This window comes from Plecotus auritus (assembly GCF_963455305.1).
Source record: "Plecotus auritus genome assembly, chromosome: 1".
In the NCBI taxonomy this organism is placed as follows: domain Eukaryota; kingdom Metazoa; phylum Chordata; class Mammalia; order Chiroptera; family Vespertilionidae; genus Plecotus; species Plecotus auritus.
In genome coordinates this window covers 213,339,006-213,359,707 of record NC_137770.1, presented here as the reverse complement: position 1 = coordinate 213,359,707, position 20,702 = coordinate 213,339,006, and the positions used below count along the sequence as shown (strand labels likewise).

At 44.7% G+C, this 20,702-nt stretch overlaps 1 protein-coding gene across 1 annotated transcript in view; it reads left to right on the top strand.

Moving 5' to 3' along the window:
- The first annotated feature begins 14,423 nt into the window (after positions 1 to 14,423).
- Positions 14,424 to 20,702, top strand: part of CEP135 (centrosomal protein 135) — a 76,757-nt gene continuing 70,478 nt past the window's right edge. The window contains exon 1 of the mRNA XM_080640068.1: positions 14,424 to 14,695. The gene's annotated coding sequence lies outside the window, so the exon portion shown is untranslated. The remainder of the gene's footprint in view (positions 14,696 to 20,702) is intronic.

Sequence of the window (20,702 nt, the reverse complement as noted above, 5' to 3'; positions counted from 1 at the left end):
GTCTTGTGTCCATTGATTGTGCTTTTATGCATGCATACAAGTCCTTTGGTTGATCTCTTTCCCCCCCTTCCCAACACTCCCCAGCCTTCCGGTTGTAATTTGACAGTCTGTTCAGTGCTTTACTGCCTCTGTATCTATCTTTTTGTTCATCAGGTTATAATGTTCTTTATTAATAAATTCAACAAATTCTTGATGAATTAAATTCATGGAACAATGTCTTCTGTAGACCTCAGATATGCTATCTGTAGTAGCAGCCACTCTATTATAGATTAGAAGATTAGTATATTGTCTTGTCAATGGTTTTGTAAAGTTCATTTTACTACTCAAGAGAAGTATCAAGTTATTATTTTCAACTAGCTAATGAACTAGCAAATTAGTTTTAAAGTCATGTGCCCATTAGTACTTTAGGATTAAGTTGAAAATAGAAGATATTCCCTTGTTTGGGAAGGAAAAAATGAACTAAAAAATCTTATTGTATTAAAATACGTATGCCCTGGTGAGCATTCTCAAGTGAGAGGGATTAGATTGGTTTCCTTTTGTTCAACATGAGGGAAAAGGTAGGAGGATTATGCTGAGGAATAAAAAAAAAAAATGTAGATCATAGAGTTATAAGTGTGTATTAATAGCAAATATGTAACAAATAACATGTAAACAGTAGGTGCAATTATTTAAAATTTTGGGGGTTTGGGTTTAATTTCTTTAATGGTTATCTATATGTTACTATGAATCATTAGAGGTTTACATTTAACTTTCATTGCATAGTAGATTAAATATATGATGAAAAAAAAATTGCCCAAACTTTTACACAAATTTACTAGGTAACTTTAAATATGTGATTTAATATTTTGGAATCTTGAGGAGCACAATCATGATCTTTTTTTTTTTTTTTTGTAGGTGATTTAGATAAGATGTGCAGAAAGTTTTGAGGGTTAGTTGGAATAAATATTATATTGTTTTATTAGAATTTAACATATCATGCATCTCTATACTTTAAAAAAAGAGCTTTTTATCTTTGGATGGTTTTTCTGGTCCAAAAACGCTTATTCGTTTACTCTCTTGGCTTTGCCATGCTGTAACTAAGCCAATAATGATTCTCTGCAACTACTTGGAGCTCAGCATTGGCCAGTCAATATCATAGCACTTAGAGAAAGAGAACTTCCTAAAAGGATTTCTGAGTAGTGGAATACAGCATTTAACCCAAAGACCACATGCTTTCATAAGAAAGTCTGTAGGTCCTAAAATTTGAGGGGGAAAAAATCTTGAACTAGGTTTGTATTAAAATTTACTTATTATAACTTTACGTGGGATTTACAAAACTACCTTAACTATAGCTATTAATGTACTACTCCTAACTTGTACTCATAAAAATTCATTTCCATATTTGTTTATTCAAGAAGTGTAATCTGCTGTAGGACTGATCAAACCATAAAATGTATCATCACAGTGAACAATTCTCCAAATGGAAGAGTAGAGACATTTAATGAGAGTGTAAGAGATCGAATACTTTGACTTTTACTAATGAAGCCCAGAGTAATGTGCTTCATCCTAAGAATTGTGATTGCTATGTTGATTGTCAGGGTCCCTTGTCTTTTAAATAATTTCCTGCCTCTTCGCCTTTTCTTTGGACCATAGTTTCTTTTTTTCTGTCTGAAAAATTACATGGTTCATCAGCGGGTATAAAATTTGTCAAAATACTCCAGAAATTAATTGAACTATTGTTCATTCTATATCACAGTAGATTTATTATGGATCCTGGACTCTCCATCATAGTCCCTGCGCTCTCTAGGATTAGGCCGCTGACTGTACTAGCTGGACCCATTAGACTCTCTGCCTCTGCCAGAAATCTGAATCTTAAGCAGAGTGGCACTGGGTGGGATGAAGACACTGGACTTAAATTATTCTGATGGTCACACATGAGCCACTGTCCATCAATTTGTTCTATAAAGATCTCCAGACTCATTCTCTCATGTGACTGGTGGTTGACGCTGGCTGGGAGTTTCAGGACCTCTCCACAAGGGACCCTCAGGTCATCTCTCTGTGAAGACTACTTTGGGCTTTCTCACAACACGGTATCTAGGTTCCATTGAGAAGTGTTGAGAGAGAGAAACAAGGGAAAGCTATATTCTTGTGATGATCTACCTACAAGTCACATTGCTTCACTTCTGCATACTCTATTTGTCAGAGAAGTGACCAGCCCCATGCCTAGATTCAAACTGAGGGACCGTAGACCCCATTCTCAATAGTAGAGTTTCAGTCACTTTGTAAAAAGAGCATGAATGGGATACATATTGGTGCACCTATCTTTAGAAAATTCCATCTGCCACATCTTTCAATGGCTCCTTGTTGCTCTTAGAAAAATTCAAATTCCTTATCATGACCCATAGGGCCCTGTGTAGACTGGATATCATCACCTACCTCTCTGAACTCACCTCCTACCTCTCACCTTCATTTCCTGTACTCCAGTAACACTTTCCTTTTAAATATATATATATTTTATTGATTTCAGAGAGGAAGAGGGAGAGAGAGATAGAAACATCAATGGTGAGAGAGAATCATTGATTGGCTGCCTCCTGCATGCCCCCTCCTGGGGATCAAGCCCACAACCCCAGCATGAGCCCTTGACAGGAACTGAACCCAGGACCCTTCAGTCCGCAGGCCAATGCTCTATCCACTGAGCCAAACCAGCTAGGGCAGTGGTCGGCAAACTCATTAGTCAACAGAGCCAAATATCGACAGTACAACGATAGAAATTTCTTTTGAGAGCAGAAAACCGACTTCTACGCATGGGCCATGAAGTTTCAATCGCACTGTACATTCACGCCTGTACGTGGTATTTTGTGGAAGAGCCACACTCAAGGGACCAAAGAGCCGCAAGTGGCTCTCGAGACGCAGTTTGCTGACCACTGGGCGAGGGCACACTTGCCTTTTTTTTATCCTAGGAACCTGCTAAATTAAATTCATTTCTTTTCCATGAAATACTCTGATCCCAGATCTTTATAAGTCTGCTTTCTTGTTATTCAAATCTTAGCTCAGATGCCACTCCTCAGAGAAGCCTCTCCTGACCACCCACCCAGTCTAAAGCAGTTTTCCTCCTCCCATCATTCTTTCTCACATTACCCCATCTCATTTCTTCACATCACCTGGCATAATCTCAAGTTATTCACTTTTTCTTTTTACTCATTTATTTTATATCTCCCACCCACACTCCCCACTAGAAGGTAAGCTCTTTGAAAGCAGGAATCTTGCCCCTGATTCACTACTTTATCTCCAGAGTCTAGAAAAATGAGGCCTCATAATTTAATCTGTTCTACTTTAATTTGATGTGATCCTATCAAGAAAACTCAAAACTAAATAATGTCTTAACAAGTTTATATAACAATAAATTTTTTTCTTAAAGCTATTTCATTTACTCTGTATTATTTGATTATTCATCATTCAATCATTTATTCATTCATCAAATATTTATTGATGCCCTGTGGGATTACAGAGACCAGCTCAAAAAGCTCCTAGTGTAATTGGGGAAATGAATAAGTAAAAAGACTCAACCAAAGTGCTTATGGTCATTATCTTTAGGGAGAACAGTAGATTGGGGGATGAGCACAGAGAAAATATTAGAAGTTAAATGAAGACTTTCACTTAGTAAACTTTTTTATGTAAATCTTTATTCACTTAGTAATCATGATAACTATATTGTTTGAATTCCTCTACAACCATATACTTGTTGATAAATTTGAAGTATGGTAAAATGTAAATACTAATAAAGTTAATATCTTAGAAATTATTAACATACTAGAGGCCCAGTGCACGAAATTCGGGGGGTGTCCCTCAGCCCAGCCTGCACCCTCTCCAATCTGGGACCTCTTGGGGGATGTCCAACTGTTGGTTTAGGCCTGTGGGACAGCCCTCTCACAATCTGGGACTGCTGGCTCCCAACTGCTAGCCTGCCTGCCTGCCTGATTGCCCCTAACTGCTTCTGCCTGTCAGCCTGATCACCCCCTAACCACTCCCCCGCCGACCCGATTGCTCCTAACTGCTCCCCTGCTAGCCTGGTCACCCCTAACTGCCCTCCCCTGCTGGCCTGTTCGCTCCCAACTGCCCTCCCCAGCTGGCCATCTTGTGGTGGCCATCTTGTGACCACATGGGGGTGGCCATCTTGTGCAAGGATTTGACAGTCAATTTGCATATTACCTCTTTATTATATAGGAATTTTTCTCTTTTGCTTTTCTTAGCACACATTTTTCCTAACTGGCCCAAGACACCAACCAATTTCAGAGGGAGAATAAGAGATTTGATTCAGAAAGAGAACATTGATTGTTTACTGGGTTGCCAGGCACTGTTGTAAGCAATTTACTTGTAATGCAGAGAGAGACAGGATTAGTATTCAGCTTCTGACCTTTGAAATAAGATTGTGCAGCCAAACAATACTCTCAAAATCCAGGTTATTGAATTGAGAGAAGATTTTTCTAAATTCTTTCATTCACTTTCACCCCCATCCATTAGAAACGAAGCCTGGCCCGACTGGCATGGCTCAGTGGTTGAACATCGACCTATGAACCAGGAGGTCACAGTTTGATTCCCCATCAGGCCACATGCCTGGGTTGTGGGCTCAATGCCCAGGTTGCAGACTCAATCCCCAGTATGAGACATGAAGCCAATCAATGATTCTTTCTCATCATTGATGTTTCTATCTCTCTCTCCCTCTCCCTTCCTCTCAAAAATCAATACACACACACACACACACACACACACTGAGTGGCCAGATTATTATGACCACCCCATCAGTACTTTGTTGGGCCACCTTTTGCCTTCAATACTGCGGCAATTCTTCTTGGCATTGACTCCATGAGATGTTGAAAGGTGATGCGAGGAATCTGACACCATGCCTGATGAATAGCACTGTCCAGTTCTGTGAGATTTGATGGTTTGGAACCAGCTGCCTGATGGCTCTTTTAACTTCATCCCACAAATGCTCAACTGGATTGAGATCTGGTGATTGTGGGGCCACCTAAGCAAGGTAAAGTCTCCCTCATGTTCTTGAAACCACTCCTGCACAATACGAGCACTGTGGCATGGCACATTGTCTTGTTTGAAGAAGCCATCTCCATTGGGATACACCATCGCCCAGTTCCTGTGCGAATTGGAGACGTTTTATCTTGGTAGCTGCAGACATCAAAGGTGTTTTCGAACAGGCCTTCGGCTTCCATATCACATATGATGCAGAGTACGGCTAATTTGCCTACAAACGTCAGGTGGTCATAATAATCTGGCCACTCAGTATATATATAAAGAAACCAAGCCTAGATGAGAGTTTTCTCCTGGGATAGAGAAGACACTCTGTAGAGGGGTTCTAACTACACTACGGTATAAGGAAGGTGTGTTACCAAGAAAGCAGGGAAGGAAGCCATTCTTCAGCTCCAGGATTGTGGGCAGGAGAGAGCAAAAAAGGAGCAGAGCAGATATGCTCTGACTGTGTATCAGGTGAGTAGGGGCGACACCAAGGGCAGAAGAGGGTTCTTCTCCTGACTCCCCATTTGAGACCCTGTGAAGAAGCCTCATTGCAGGCTGCCTCATATCAACCCTAGTGGGACCATCATGACTAGGTGGTGGAAGGTCATGAGGTTTAACTTTAGAGTCACCTGTATTTACCACATGGGGCCCTTGTGACTGAGAATATCTGAGAATCTGGCTGGGGATCCACAGTGCTGGTGAGGGGGGTGAGGGATTGCAAGTTGGGGCAGGATGAAATGTAAATCACAGCCAGAAGTCAAAGGAATATGTAATACTGAAGGAGTGCAGGGGCGGCAGAGTGAGTCAGAGAGGGCCACTAGAGAGAGAGAGAGAGAGAGATTCAGGTATCACACCAGCCACAGGCTTCAGCTGCAATGCCAGCAACACACAGAGCAACCAAGTGGACAAGGGTAGAAGAAGTTCCCGAAGACCACAGTCTTCCCATTGGTCACACGGTCAGCAACCCCACACCTTCCCACAGGCATACATGCAGTTAGCACCTTGGAGCGGAAGGGGTAAGAAATCTGGCAGACAGAGCTTTTGTTTTCTTAGAAGACTAACATCACCTAAAGGGGCTGTTTAAATTATTGGATCAGATTAAATTTAAACAAGGAAGGATTTAAATAATTATTCTTCCTCCTTACCAGTAGGTGGGCACTGAGGAAGAAGGCTGGATGAGTTAACAAAGGACTACGATTTCTCCATACTTCTGAGATGTGGTGTGAGTTAAATTCAGGATCCTGCTAAGTAAATTTAAAAATCAATTACAATACAGAGTATTAAATGCTATGAAAAGAAGCCTAGGGTGCTATGGGAGCTCTATACGGCAAAAGTAATTGCTGTATTGGATCAGACCCATGGAGCATCCAGCCCAGCATCTATCTAGTCTTCCAGTGAAACCTGCGTACACTTGCAGAGGGGTAGAGTGAGGGAGCACGTTTGATTTTGACTTTTCATTTTGTCAACTGGAAAATTAAGGGTACTCATTGAAATATCACCAGTTTCTCATAATATCCCAAGACATGTTTGGCATCCATTGATTTCGGCAACTCTTCTTGAACATTTTTATACATCTGCACCATCTTTTGGAGGGCTGAAGTCTCTGTAGAGGATATTCCTAAAAGTCCTGTTTGTTAATCATCCGATTGTGGTGAGTTAGGAAGAGTGAGATGAGGCAGATTCTGCCTGTTTGTCAAAATCTTCCTCTTCACATGGTCCCCTCCCCACCTTTCAGGGGGAAAAAGGCCAAGGTATATTTATGTTCCAGGATTAGATAGTATGGTTGGTTTAGAATCGCTCAAAACAAATTTTGTTTCCTTACATCCAGTTCCTCTCCTTGCTCTGGATGATAACTCAGGCAGAACCCATGCCTTTTGGGGTCTTTCTGAAGTAGAATGAGGCCTTGGCCAGTAATTAAAATGTCTAGTTCACTGTCATCACCAAAACTTTAAATGTGGCTTCATGGTCCATGCTCTCACCCTCCCCTAGCTCGGGCCTGCTGCACGCAGAGAGGAAACGAGAAGCGGTCACCGCTTTCCTCTTTCCTGGTTCCCAACTGCAATTCCTCCTCCACCCAAGTTACCAATGGAGGGAGCTGAGGAGAGGGGGCAGAAAAGTTCTTGCTTGAATGGCATTGCAGTGAATCAGCTTCTGCTCTCTGGCCCTGCTAGATGTTGAAACCTGACTCTTCTTTGTTGTGGGTGCTCTGGGGACCCTCCTCCCTCCCTTCCCTGAAGGTCTATCACCAGCAACTCACTTGCCAAGAGTAAATGAGTCTCTATTTCCAGGGACCTCTTACCACTTCCTCCACTCTGCACCTGGCACGTGTCCAGCTCCTCTCCAGAAGGTCCCATCTTCCCCGGGAGGCCTTCCTAAATAGGCCCCGTTTCTGTTGTTAGTTGCAGACCACAGAAAACCCTGAAGTGGGCTGTAGGAGGCTTTCAAATTGTTTAGAAGGGCTAGAAGAACAGGCTCTAGGCAACGCTTCTAGAAACAGCTCCCCCTCCCAGGGTCTCAGCTCCTTTGTGGCCAGCAGGAAGCTCTTGATGCTACCTACCTCTGCCACTCCCCACCCCAGCCGCTCTCCCTCCTTCATCCAGTTCCTAATGCAAGTCTCATGGGAGTGCCAATGAGAGCAGAACTTCAGCTCAAGGGAACACATGAGTTCAGCTTAGCTCTCCAGCTTCACATACGGGAAGACACACAGGAGCCGGGAGACCCAACCCACAGAATCTGGTACAGGAACCATAATCTTCCCTCACATGAAGTTCATACCTGGTTGTGGAAAAGATGCAACAAACTCTGAGATGGCATTAACTCAGGACTTTCTTCTTCACTCAAAAGGTGAGTCTTTTACATGAAGAGAGAAGCTCTCTAAATATTCCTGGAGCAATTTAAAATTTTACACTTGTGGAACTCTAATTTGGTCTGGAAATAAATCATACCTGATTCAAGCCTTCTTTGCCAGTGACTGCTAAAGAGGTGAGCAGAGAATCCAGTTCTGGCCACTAAAGGGAACTCTACTAATGAATTCTGGGAGACATTTTTCTCCCGGATGAAAAGGAACCCTATGAAGCACAACCATTTTTTTCTTGTCATGAAATTCCTGTCTCCTGCCCTCACTTCTTGTTTTGGGTGCTACTACATACATGTTTCTTAGAGTTGTGACAGCCATTCTGCCATCATGGAGCAAAAGGCCCATGTGGCTCAGTGGGTTAGGCATTGCCCTAGGCAGGCACTGAGGGGTTGCTGGTTAGATTCCTGGGTTGTGGGCTCAATCCCAGGTAGGGGCCATGTAGGAGGCAGCTGATCAATGTTTCGCTCTCTCTCCTCCCTTCCTCTCTCCCTAAACATTTTTTAAAAAATAAAAGTCTTTTAAACAACTATTTTTTTAAAGTTCTAAGATAAAAGCCTCTCACTGAGGAGAGTGTGAAAGGATGAAAAGTGGTCAGATCGGTGGTGGTGCCATTGAACTGCAAACCAGACTAGGACCTGCTAATACCAGCTGTTTTGTCAAGTGAGACCACAAAATGCTTTTATTACTTAACCAATTGTTACTCAGGCATTCTGATACTGACAGATACTCAGGCTGAGTCCCTAGAACCTGTTGAGATAGAGATATAGAGAGAGATTGAGAGTGGGCCTATGGAAAAGATTTGGATCGAGCCCAAGTCAACAGTGAGTATTTTCCTGTTTCTGCAGTTAGGACTTTCTGAGCAAATTTTATTGGAATCTGGGTTAAAGAACAAGCCTTGGAAGTTAAATTATGACTATGACTGCATAGATAGTGAGAGAACTGTGGAGAGATTTACCTCCTTGGACTGTGTTTACATTTCAAAATCGGGGCCAAACCTGGAACCAAGGTGACATCCCAGGACCTATAAACCAGGACAGGCTTCTCCTGTCCTCCAGCTTACATTCCAAAAGGTAGGAACTCGGGACCTGTCCCTCCTCTTCCCTGAGAAAGTGAGTGTACCTTCATTTCTCTCCCTTTCTCAGGAGGAGAAGAGCTGTCCTTTTCATATATAAACTCTCAGATTCTTTTTTAAAATACATTTTTATTGATTTCAGAGAGGGAGATAGAGATAGGAACATGAATGATGACAGTGAATCATTGATCAGCTGCTTCCTGCATGCCCCACACTGTGGATCAAGCCTGCAACTTAGGCATGTGCCCTGACCAAGAATCTAACCGTGACCTCCTGGCTCATAGGTCGATGCTCAACTACTGAACCATGCCAGCCAGACAGCTCTCAGAGTCTTCATTTGCAGGAAGGGGTCTGGGGGTCAGGAGGCTTCCTCCCTGCAGGACAGAATCCGGTGCACATAGGGCAGCCGTGGGCAAACTACGGCCCGCGGAGCCGAAAGAGTGGAGGGTTCTCTTGCTCTCCCCTCCGCTCCTTTACTTTGAATTTATATTAGTTCACACAAACACTCCATCCATGCTTTTGTTCCGGCCCTCCGGTCCAGTTTAAGAACCCATTGTGGCCCTCGAGTCAAAAAGTTTGCCCACCCCTGAAGGGTGACATCTGATTAGCATATCATTCTGGGGTGTTGGAAAGGCAACTGATAGTTGTTGATATAGATAATAACTTTGATCTCTGCTCCAGAAACCTCATATTTGCATTTAGGATACCATACATAAAAAAGGATATTAAAATGTAGCCAAAGAAAGAGGCTGGTGTATGCTTCTTCACCAGAGAATATTCAACTCTGTTGCTAAAATGGCTAATGTGATACTAGACTGTGTTGATACACATTGAATGGGCTGCGCAGATATATCAAGGGAAATAATACATCTTAGTACTTAGCCCTAATCTGACGCAACCACTTCTGGGTGTAAATTTCAAAAAGAAAACTGAGAAACTGGAGTGTTCTACTCCAGAGGAGGAAGCCAGGTAAGTGATGGGCTTGGAGACCATGTCATTTGAGCAAAGGTTGAAGGATCTGGGCATCATCACATGTATGAGGGAACAGATTAACTTTTTTTGGTTAATCCTTACCTGAGGATATTTTTCAATTGATTTTTAGAGAGAGTGGAAGGGAGGGGGAGAGACACAAGAGAGAAAAACATCAATGTGAGAGAGACACATAGATTGGTTGCCTCCCCGACACACCCCGACCTGGGTCAGGGATCGAGCCTGCAACTGAGGTACATGCCCTTGACCGTAATCAAACCCGGGACTCTTCAGTCCATGGGCCTATGCTCTATCCACTGAGCCAAACAAGCTAGGGCAAGATTCACTTTCTTTTCATTGCTCAGAACAAATAGCTCACACTCATGGAGAGGCAGATTTTAGCTTCATATAAAGAAATATTTGTCTAACAAAGATTTCAACAATGTAATGAGCTACTTTGAAAAGTAGTAAGTTCTCTCATCATTGGAAATAGTAGGTGGCAGCTAAGATGGCCATCTGTTGGAGAGGTTGCACAGGAAATCTGTGTTTTATGTAAGAAGTTGGTCTAATTGACTTTTTAGGAGCTGGCCACTCTATGTCTCCACAAAATTTAATTGATCACCATCTGAATATTCTTTTTATTGGCTATTGTCCTACAGAATCCCTTCCTTGGCAGTCTGCCAAATTACAAATTGTTTTAACTTCCTGAGCATAAGTGAAGGCTGTATCACTTGTTTTGTAACTTCTGGTGAATTATTTAATCCCATCTGTAAAATGGGGATACCAGTACTTCACAGGGTTATCATGGTGATTCACTGAAACAGTGCCTGTACACCAGGTGATTAACTTGAAACAGAACCTAACAAGCATTCAATACACATGGCTATTATTACTTTACTAGAGTCCTGGTGCACGACATTCATGCACTGTGAGTGGGTCCCTCAGCCTGGCCTGCACCCCCTCGCAGTCCGGGACCCCTCGGGGGATGTCCGCCTGCCAGCGGGGAGCAGGCCTAAGCCATCAGGCAGACATCCCCTGAGGGGTCCTTAGCACTGCCATGGAGGCAGGAGAGGCTCCCGCCACCACTGCCGCTGTGCTCGCCAGCTGTGCAAGAGTAGGCCTTCCTTCCCCCAGCCGCTGGCACCAGCTTCCCTCCGGCACCTGGGACCCGGGCTTCCCTTGCAGCCCCATCTTTGTCCAGAAGGTCATCCGGAAGGATGTCTGGTCTAATTAGCATATTACGCTTTTATTATTATAGACTAGAGGCCTGGTGCATGAAATTCGTGCATCGGGGGGTGGGTGCCTCAGCCTGGCCTGTGCCCTCTCATAGTCCGGAAGCCCTCGGGGATGTCCGACTGCCGCGGAGTGGGAGAGGCTCCCGCCACTGCCGCTGTGCTTTCCAACCATGAGCCTGGCTTCTGGGTGAGCAGTGCTCCCCCTGTGGGAGTGTACTGACCACCAGGGGCCAGCTCCTGCATTGAGTGTCTGCCTCCTGGTGGTCAGTACATGTCATAGCAACCGGCTGTTCTGCCATCGGCCTGAAACCAGCTCTCCAACATCCCCCAAGGGGTCTTGGATTGAGAGAGGGTGCAGGCCAGGCCTAGGGACACCACCAGTGCACGATTGGGGCCAGGGAGGGACGTGGGAGGTTGGCCAGCCAGGGAGAGACTGTGGGAGGGCTCCAGGGCGTGTCCGGCTTGTCTCGCTCAGTCCTGATTGGCCGGACCCCAGCAGCAAGCTAACCTACTGGTTGGAGCATATGCTCCCTGGTGGTCAGTGCACATCATAGCAACTGGTCTACCGGTCAATTGTCTGCCCCATGGTGGTCAGTGCACGTCATAGTGAGCAGTTGAGTGGCCTTAGCATATCATTAGTACATTACACTTTGATTGGTTGAACGGCCAACTGGACAACCAGACACTTAGCATATTAGGCTTTTATTATATAAGATATTACTGCTTATTAGTCTTTTCATTCACACAGAGCTCCTGCTCTTTACTCTTACTGACTCCAAAAGGTGATTGAAAGGTGTAATTTCTTGCACTACCACTATGAAATGAAAATTTCTGATGTCTCTAACTAAAGAAATTCACAATTGGGGATGTCAAGGAAAGATATAAAATAAATTGCTACATCATCAAGATGCCTTAGCGTTGTGCTTTAAAAGAGACCCTTTCTCGAGAATTATTTTCCAGTGTCTCTGCTGCTAAAGAATAGCTTCTCATAACATCTGATCATTTACACAGCTTGAGTACCTTTGGTAGCCAAGTCACTACAGAGGCTACACTGCAAGGCTTCAGGCAGACTGGAACTATCATAACCATTATCCTTATCTGCCAGTAACAAGCAGGTTGCTAGCCAAAGCATACACCTGTGGCAATAGGGAAAATGAGTCCTTGGTGCTTAAATAAAAGGATGTAAATTAGCTGGCAGTAATATTGACACTTTATTTATTTTTATTTTTTATTTTTTATTGATTTTACAGAGAGGAAGGAAAAGGGATAGAGAGTTAGAAACATCGATGAGAGAGAAACATCGATCAGCTGCCTCCTGCACACCTTCTACTGGGGATGTGCCCGCAATCAAGGTACATGCCCTTGACTGGAATCGAACCTGGGACCTTTCAGTCCACAGGTCGATGCTCTATCCACTGAGTCAAACCAGTTAGGGCAATATTGACATTTTAGTCCTATCTCTGGTTTCCTCGCTAAAGGTAGGCAACTTTGCATTCTAGACTTGGTGTCAGAAGGCCTAGTTCATTCAGTTCAGTTCAGTTAAATTCAACTTGATTCAATTCACAATTTTTGATCTTTTATGAAGCTCCAGACAGAAAGGAAAACAGACTAGGCACACCTTAAAGCAATACATGAATGTTTACAAAATTATTCACAACCTATAGAGGAGTTACATGAAAGATAAAGAGTAAGTACATTTTGGAAAAGTAGTAAACAAAAAGGAATTGAGTTCCTCTCTGATCATTTCAGAAGAGAAATCGAATTCTAGGATTTGACCCTGTGTTTTCTTTATGTGAGCAGGTTCTCTATTTAATTCCATTCACAAATGTTTAATGTGGTAGATGCTAAAGAAACATAGATGAGTAAGATAATCTCTAGCTAAAGCAATTCACAATTGGGGATGTCCAGGAGAGATATATAAACACTTACGTTTTGATGAGATGAAGTCTTTAATACAGAGGTTCTGAATAGCATCGTTTGTTTAAAGGTCCTTTTGTTATGAAGTTGATGAGGAAAAAAAATACTGGCTGGGGCCACTGTCTGTGTGCATAGAGTTTGTCTGTTCTGCCCATGTCTGGGTGAATGTTCATGGAGATCTCTGGTTTCCTCCGCTGGCACCAGCTTCCCTCCGGCACCTGGGACCCGGGCTTCCCTTGCAGCCCCATCTTTGTCCAGAAGGTCATCCTGCACGCCTCTCCACATCCCAAAAGACGTGCAAGTTGGGTTAATTGGGGTGTCCACATTGTCCCTGTCTGAGTGTGGTGTGGGTGTGAGCGCACCCTGCATGGAAGGGTGTCCTGTCAGAGTGGGTTTCCACCATGTGACTTGAGCTGCAGGGATAGGCTCTGGCCACCTGCCACCCTGATGTGGAATAAGTGGGTTGAAAAATAATTATCTTATTTATTTTATTAATCTTTCTGAAATATGTATATGTATAGATCACATTTATTTCAATATTAAATATTAGAAAACTTTTCTTTAAAAGTTTGGTTATTTTTTTGTGACCAGAAATATGTAGTAGGATCTTACCTAGTTTATATCAAGTAGCCTATGGTGAATTGGCTTTGTTATACATCCTTTGCTTAAAGTGACAACGTTAAGTGAGGACTTGCTTTATAAGGCTGGACACCAGGGGTGGGGAACATCCTGCCCGCAGGCTATATAATGCCAGCAAAATCATTTGGTCTGGCCTTGCCAAGGCGTTAGGGGAGAGGTAATTAAATGCTTAACCAAATATAGCAGGCTAATTTTTAAGTTAGTAAATTTGTATGGCCCCCAAAGATGTTATAAATATCCAAATGGCACTTCGCAGGGTTCACAGGGGACATGGGTGGGAGGCTGTGGGGAAAAGCTGCAGAGACAATGTGACTTTTTAAAAAAATATATCTTTTTATTGACTTCAGAGAGGAAGGGAGAGGGAAAGATAGCAACATCAATGAGAGAATCATTGATCGGCTGCCTCCTGCACGCTCCCCACTGGGGATCCAGCCCCTAACCTGGGCATGTGCCCTTGACCGGAATGGAACTCAGAACCCTTAGGTCCGCAGACCTACCCTCAAAACCCTGAGCCAAGCTGGCTAAGGCTACAATGTGGCTTTTAAATGGAGTTTTCCTGGTGAGTATGCGTCCACCAGGTCGGTGAAGGTTAATTCTCCACAGGAACTAGGCTGGACAGCGTTTCACCCCGCGCCCAGACGTGAACGCACCTGGCCTATAGAGGCCGCCACCGCCGTCATCCGCTGGGGTCCGGGGTTTGCCGGCCGCCAGGGGGCGCTGTGGCTTCGCGCCGCCCAGGCCTAGTCGCTTCCGGGCACCGGGGCCCGCGCCGCCATCGCCGCCATCACCGCCGGCGCGTCCCCGCCGCGCGCCTCTCGGTCCGCCGCTCCCGTTACCGGGGCAACGGCGCGCCTCCTCCTGCGGGCCGGGAGCGCCTCTCCGCGCCATTTTCAAACTGTCCTGGCGCCCGAGCCCGTGTTGGGGCGGAAGGAGCCAACGAGGAAGGCAGGCTCGAGGGCGATGCGACCGCAGACGGAGGGAACGGCGGCCGGAGCTCGGGTGAGGGCCCCGCGGGGGCTGCCGGACCCGGCGGGGTCGGCGCCGTCGCCTCCCGGGCGTCCCCGTGGCCTGGCCGGGCCGGGCGCTGCGGGGAGGGAGGCCGCGCGGCGCGAGGCCGCGCGGCGCGGGAGGAAGTGGGCCGGGGTGGGGCGGGGTGCGGAGAGGCCCCGCAGGCTCGTCTTCCGACCCCCTTCCCTTCCTCCCGGGCCGGCGTCCTCTGCGGCCGGAGGGAGCGCCCGGCTCGCTGCCTGTGTGGCTTCGCACGGGCGTCAGGGCCCCGCGCGGGCCGGCCGCTGCCGACGGGTGGGTAGATTTAAAAGTTAAATGCCCGCTTCGTTTCAGAGTCCTACGTGCTCTTTGTAAACACAGAAGCGCCCAAAGCTCGGGACGGGAGCCTGTCTTACTCGGTCCCGCACCTTTGAAGACACCTCTACCTCCCGTCTCTACTGCTTTAAGCAGAAGGACCGAGGCGACGTCCCTTAGGTGGCGTCTGGTTTGGTGTAGCCCTGGTGCCGGCTCAGGCGTCACCCCCGAGGGGGCAGGCGGATGGCTCCAACCCGCCTGCGCTGGGACCTGCCAGCCTCACGTTTTGGGCTGTTTTGCTGGACGCGTTCAGCATGGACACGAGGCTGGAGGATGGAGTGGGGCGGGGGCTGGAGACGGAAGCCCACGGGTGAGGAAAGTCTCATACGTGTTTGTTTGATTTTGTCCTTGGAAGATTTTGATCTTTTTCATCAGTTCTTTGTTGATTTTTTTTAAAATTCACATTTATTTTCTCTTTCCTTCCCTCCTTCTCTCTCTTTCTCCTCTCCTTTTCCTTCCCTCCTTCCACTCCCCCTCCCTCCCTCCTTCTCACTCCCGCCTTCCCTCCCTCTCTTTCCGTCCTCCCTCCCTCCCTCCCTCCTCCCCCTCCCTCCCTCCTCCCCCTCCCTCCCTCCTCCCCCCTCCCTCCTCCCTCCCTCCTCCCCCCTCCCTCCTCCCCCTCCCTCCCTCCTCCCCCTCCCTCCCTCCTCCCCCCTCCCTCCCCCCTCTCTCTTTCCTTTTCCCTCCCTCCCTCTCCCTCCCTCCCTCCTTCTCACTCCCTCCTTCCCTCTCTCTTTCCGTCCTCCCTCCCTCCCTCCTCCCTCCTCCCCCTTCCTCCCTTCCTTTCCCCGAAGTAAGGAAGTATTATTTCTAGGTAACCAAAGTTGGTACCAGACAAAGAGGAAATGTGTGAGTGGTGAAGCCTGTTAGTTCTTGGTTTGACAGGTGTATTTCTGATGTCACCCTGCACCAGTCAGGTCCCTTCTTGTGGAAGGAACTTAGGAAGTCCAAAGGGACACCTCTCAGAAGAAGAGGCCAGGGAGAGTGGGAAAGGAAGATGTGTAGAATGGAGTAATCAAGGAGAGGTCCGTGTGACTGGAAAGTTGAGGTGGCATGGTGTGGCAGCCTGGAGTTCGGACTCCAGGGACCTCACTGCCCACCAGCTTTGGGACCTGTGGTTTGGGAAAGTTCCTCCTGGGGCACAGCCTTTGCTCATCCTGGAATGAAGAGTGCCTCTTTGGCCTCCTCTGCCTGACCCAGTCGTTGTGAGATTACACTGTTTATAAGCTGTGAAAAACTGCGCTGTAAAGCAGTTTTTATTTGGCTTAGAGTAATAGGACTATATTTTCCTGGCAAAGGTTAGAAAAGAGCAAGGTTTCTAAAGAAGTGATCTTTTGATAACTACATTTTAGGGCAGACTGATAGAGAATAGGCTCATAAATATTTTAAAAGACAAGGATAAAAGCGTGTATAGAGATATGCGAGGTTTTTTTTTTATCATTGAAGTAAAATTTACATGGTGAAACGCACAGATCTTAAGAGTACTTAATTGAAAAGCTTTGATAAATGTGTACACTTGTGTAACCACTACCCCAATCAATATATTTTCATCACCCCAGAAAGTTCCCTCTTAACCCTTCCAATCAGTGTCCACCCATCCACATGGCCCCAGGTAACTGCTGTTCTAATTTCTGGCCACATAGTTTAATTTTACCTGTTTTTGAACTTTATAGAAATGGAATTATACAATATACGTGGGTGGCTTCTATTGCTCAAATAATGTTATTCAAATTCATCTGTGTGGTTGATATGTATCTGTAGTTCCTTCTCTTTTATTTTTGAGTAGTACTACATTGTATAAATATATCACAGTTTATCCTGCTGTTGAAGAATATATAGTTTGTTTCCATTTTGGGGCTATTATGAATAAAGCTGCTATGAATATTCTTGTAGAATCTCTTTGTAAGTTGCTTGTTTTCATTTCCTCAAGTAAATTCCTAGGAATAAGATCACAGAGTTAAAGAGTAGAAGTATGTTTAACTTTATAAGAAATTGCCAGATATTTTCCACAGTGATTTTATACTCTAGTCAATAGTGTAAAGATTCTAGTTGCTCCAAATCCTTGACAACCTTTTATTTTTTTTTAATTTAATAAATTTTTATTGTTCAGATTATTACAATTGTTTCTCTTTTTTCCCCCCATAGCTCCCCTCCACCCCGTTCCCACCCCACCCTCGGCCCTTACCCCCCCCACTGTCCTCATCCATAGGTATACGATTTTTGTCCAGTCTCTTCCCGCATTCCCCACACCCCTTTCCCCCCGAGAATTGTCAGTCCACTCCCTTTCCATGCCCCTGATTCTATTATATTCACCAGTTTATTCTGTTCGTCAGATTTTTTATTCACTTGATTTTTAGATTCACTTGTTGATAGATATGTATTTGTTGTTCATAATTTTTATCTTTACCTTTTTCTTCTTCTTCCTCTTCTTAAAGAATACCTTTCAGCATTTTCTATAATACTGGTTTGGTGGTGATGAACTCCTTTAGCTTTTTCTTATCTGTGAAGCTCTTTATCTGCCCTTCAATTCTGAATGATAGCTTTGCTGGGTAGAGTAATCTTGGTTGTAGGTTCTTGCTATTCATCACTTTGAATATTTCTTGCCATTCCCTTCTGGCCTGCATAGTTTCTGTTGAGAAATCAGCTGACAATCGTATGGGTGCTCCCTAGTAGGTAACTAACTGTTTTTCTCTTGCTGCTTTTAATATTCTCTCTTTGTCTTTTGCTCTTGGCATTTTAATTATGATGTGTCTTGGTGTGGTCCTCTTTGGATTCCTTTTGTTTGGGGCTCTCTGTGCTTCCTGGAATTTTAAGTCTATTTCTTTCACCAGGTGGGGGAAGTTTTCGGTCATTATTTCTTCAACTAGGTTTTCAGTATCTTGCTCTCTCTCTTCTTCTGGCACCCCCATAATTCTGATGTTGGTACGCTTGAAGTTGTCCCAGAGAGTCCTTACACTATCTTCAAATTTTTGGATTCTTTTTTCTTTTTGCTTTTCTGGTTGAGTGTTTTTTGCTTATTTGTATTTCAAATCTTTGACTTGATTCTTTCGGTCCTCTAGTCTGCTGTTAGGTCTCTGTATAATTTTTTTTATTTCAGTCAGTGTATGTTTAATTTCTAGTTGGTCTTTTTTCATATCTTCGAGGGTCTCGCTAAATTTAATGCCTTTTCTAGGAAATTCTTGAAAAACCTTATAACCGTGGTTTTGAACTCTATATCCAATTGTTTGCTTTCCTCCATTTCTTTCGTTTGTGATCTGTTTCTTTGTCTCCACATTTTCGCTGCTTCCCCGAGTTGGTAGAGTAGCTTTGTGTGCTAGGTGTCCTCTAGGGTCCAGTGGCTCAGCCTCCCCAGTTACCTGAGGTGGACACTCTTGGTGCACCCCTTTGTGGACTGTGTGCACAGCCTTGTTGTAGTTAAGTCTTGATTGTTGTTGGTATCATGGGGAGGAATTGACCTCCAGGCCAATTGGCTGTGAGGATCAGCTGTGTCTACACTGGGAGAACTTCTGTGCTGGAGACACCCTTATGGGACAAAACTTGCAAAATTGCAAAAGCCTCTGTGCTCAGCTTGGATGGGGCGGAGTCTCAGGGCGGAGCAGACAGGCTTGGCTTCCCGTCAGCCCTGCCCTATGAGGCCTCTGGGTCTCAGTGTCCCTCGGTAATCGCTGCAAGCACCTCTGAGAGAAAGCCGCCCTCGAGTTTTGCCCGCTGCCAGACAGTCCATTTTCTCCCAGAATCAGTCTAGGTTCCCAGAGTCTCGTCCGGACCTGGAGTTCAGCGCAGTCGGGAGCTTCCATCTCCCTCCTGCTTGAGAAAGCCAGCCGCGCACTCAGCAGTCAGTTCTCTCCGCGTGCGCGTGTCCGTACCTCAGCCTTTTGCAGCTCCTCTGAGTCTCCGTGTGCTTTTCCCTTTTCCTGACAGTCCAGATTCCCCCTGTATGAGTCTGGGTCCCCAGGGTCTCGCCCTGAACTGGAGTTCAGCACAGTTGGGAGCTTCCGTCTCCTCCTGCTTGAGAAAGCCAGCCGCGCACTCAGCCTCCAGTCCTCTCCTTGTGTGCGTGTCTGTACCTCAGCCTTTTGCAGCTCCTCTGAGTCGCCGTGTGCTTTTCTCTTTCCTTCTAGTTGTAGAATTTCCACTCAGCGAGCCTTCCTGTGGTTCTGGATGATGTCTGTTTTGTCTTTTAGTTGTAGTTTTGAAATTGTTGTGCAAGGCAGCAGTTTAGGTGTTTACCTATGCCGCCATCTTGGTTTCTCCTCTCCTTGACAACCTTTTAATTTAGCCATTCTAGTATGGGTGAAATTGTACCCCATTATGGTTTTAATTTGTACCAGGTGTACCGGTTAATAATGCGGATTTTGTAATCAAAGAAAACATGATAATTTCAAGAGAAACATCAAAAGTGCTTTATTCAAAGTAATGTCCACTGCTAGCTACAATCTTTCAGGTAATTTGTGGATATCGTCCCAATAGAACTTCCCTTGTTTTGAGGCAAACCATTCAGAGACCCAATTTTCCACTTTGTACGTTTTGAAGTGCTGCTCAGAAAGTGGGTGTGCCATTGATCAGAACAAGTGGTAATCTGAAGGCACAAGGTCTGGTGAATATAGAGGGTGGGTTAATACTTCCCAGGCAAGATCTTTTAATGTGTTTTTTTAACTGGTTTTGAAGTGTGTGATGGTGCGTTGTCAGGAAGCAAAATTACTTTGCCATGTCTCCTGGCACATTCTGGTCGTTTCACGATCAAAGTGTGGTTCAAATTGATTATTTGTCGGTGGCGATCTCTATTAACAGTTTCACCTGGTTTTAGAAGCTCATAATACACCACACCTTCCTGATACCACCAAACACAGAGCATTGTCTTCCTTCCGAAGCAATTTGGCTTTGCAGTCGATGTTGATGGTTGACCTGGATCAACCCATGATTTTGTGCATTTGGGATTCTCAAAATAAATCCACTTTTCATCGACAGTCACAATTTGATGCAAAAAAAACTTCCTTTCGTGCCATTGAAGCAACATTTTACGGATGACTTTTCGATTTTCCATTTCTCTTTCGTTCAGTTGATGTGGTACCCATTTTCCTTCCTTTAAAATCTCTCCCATTGCTTGTAAACCATCGGCAATTGTTTGCTGAGCAACGTTTAATCTTTCTGCAAGTTTTTTTGAGTTTGACACACATCTTCATCCAATAACGCTTGTAATTGTTGGTCTTCAAACTTTTTCGGTTGACCTGGATGTTCTTTGTCTTTCACATAGAAATAATCACTTTTAAAGCTTTTAAACCAGTGTTCACAAGTATCTTGAGATGGAGCATGTTCACCATAAGCTTCCCGAAGTATACGATAACTTTCAGCAGCACTTTTCTTCAAAACAATGAATTAAAACTTCCCTCAAATACTCTTTTTTTGGCACGAAATTCGACATTTTTAAGTGTAAAAGTATCTATGATGTTAACACCTTCAGCAAATTTGACATATGAAGTTTTAAAGCTTGCTGTCAGTACAATAAAATAGCGTACATATCAAATCACATATATATCAACATATGTGTAACTCCATCTACTGAAAAAATCTGCATTATCAACTGGTACACCTGGTATTTCTCTGATAACTAATGGTCTTAAGCACCTTTTCATGTGATTATTCC